This window comes from Haliotis cracherodii, unplaced genomic scaffold, assembly GCF_022045235.1.
Source record: "Haliotis cracherodii isolate W230 unplaced genomic scaffold, xgHalCrac1.p SCAF_3, whole genome shotgun sequence".
Classification (NCBI taxonomy): domain Eukaryota; kingdom Metazoa; phylum Mollusca; class Gastropoda; order Lepetellida; family Haliotidae; genus Haliotis; species Haliotis cracherodii.
In genome coordinates, this window is record NW_027266286.1 from 34,674,350 (window position 1) to 34,676,162 (window position 1,813).

Below are 1,813 nucleotides of genomic sequence, written 5' to 3' on the forward strand. Positions count from 1 at the left end.
TGGCTTCAGTATATGCAGTAGTCTGACTTAATCCGGAAGAAACGATTTGGTATTTCTTGCTGTTCTGCAATTTAGAGTCGATGTTTTAGAACTATTCTTCAGGTTGTAGTCATTAGTTCACAGAGAAAGCTAGCTGCAAGATTATGTATGTTAGTATGGTTTGATATCTTCTTTCACTTAGAGGCAGAAAATTTGTTTCCATATATATTTTGCAGTGCCTAGTACCACGAACCGCCCCATATATTGTCCTAAACTCATCTAAGTTTAGTTGTTCAAGCATCAGTGACTGCTCCTTCAAACAGTTATCCCAGATGTGAGAGCAGTAGTCAACATTTGGTGCTATAAATGATATGTACATAGTTCTTAAAGTTTTCCTATTTAAGCGATATTTAAAACTTCTGAGACAGTTTATCATAGGACTAACCTTTGTAACTATTTCACTGATATGCTCACCCCAAGATCAATGGTATTCGAGACTAATTCCTAAATGTTTGTAGAATTGAACTTCCTTGATGATAATGTCTCATTTTTAGATCAGGTATAGGAGTTACTTTACATGTGAACTTGATAGATTCGGTCTTCTGTAGATTAAATTTAACTTGCCAGGCGTCCACTCAAGTAGACATTCTACTTCGGTCATTATTTAGGTACTTTGCTGCAATGGTCGGGTCATGCACTGCACCTCTAATCTGTTCAATCTTACCCGACTGCAGTCAGACATTCTACATATCAATCATCACATCCAAATTACCAACCCAGTCACCACCAGTTACAGCCTTTCAGCTTCCCACTCTACGTTCTGAACATTACATTCCTCTGCCACATACAATTAGGGATAAGGGGTCATGTGGCCCTCTGCCTCCCAGCTGGTGACTGTGGACAATTCTCAGGTCCAAGGCAGCATAACATAATGAAATCTTCTAAATACACAATACTTCTTTCTGTTTGTTGGCTTGAGTAAACGTATCACAATAGCAAGTGTACACACATTAAAACAATTGAAATATAACAAAACGGATCTCACTTCTAAATTATATTTATGTATTATTTACATTATGGTGTATGATAACAAACGATAAAAACAGTTTCTTCAGCAAAACCAATGGCATATAAACAAATGTGCCTCAAAAGGAAATTGTGCCCCGACTCAGAATAGTCAGAGTTAGCAGGCAACACGTAATTGCATTGGTGCAGCAGTATATACACGTCGTTGTCCTATTCAGATTCAAAATATCTGGCCAGTCTCAGTTTTTGAGTAAAGTTCTTTAAGTCTGTTTTGATAGCCTCCGGATTGGGTGTGGGTGTGGGTGTAGGTGTAAACTTTAAACCTTTTTTCAGTAAACTGACTTCATTTACACTGAGGGGATGACAAGACAGGTTTATGATTTTAGGATCTTTTATGTGATTCCCTGCCTGGAATTGAAAGCGCTGGCCAATTAAAACTGTGTTCAATCTTACTCCACTTATTTAATTATTACTATATTGTGCCTGAGAGTAAGAACTTTACTCTGCTATATATATATATAGCTCAAAAACTGAGACTGGCCAGATATTTTGAACCTGAATAGGACAACGACGTTGAATGAGATGATGACGCAGGCAATAAGAAAAATGGTGAAAGTCTGGTGAAAAATAAATAAAGATTTATACCTCCACGCGGGAGAGAAAAATATTTGTAAGCCTTTTATGGTAAGACTTGAAAGTGCTCATATTCATGTAAAAAAAACCAAAAAAACCTATCTAAATGTGAATTGAAAGGCCTTACTAATCTTAAAAATAATACAGACATCGTTGTTAAAGAAGCCGATAAAGG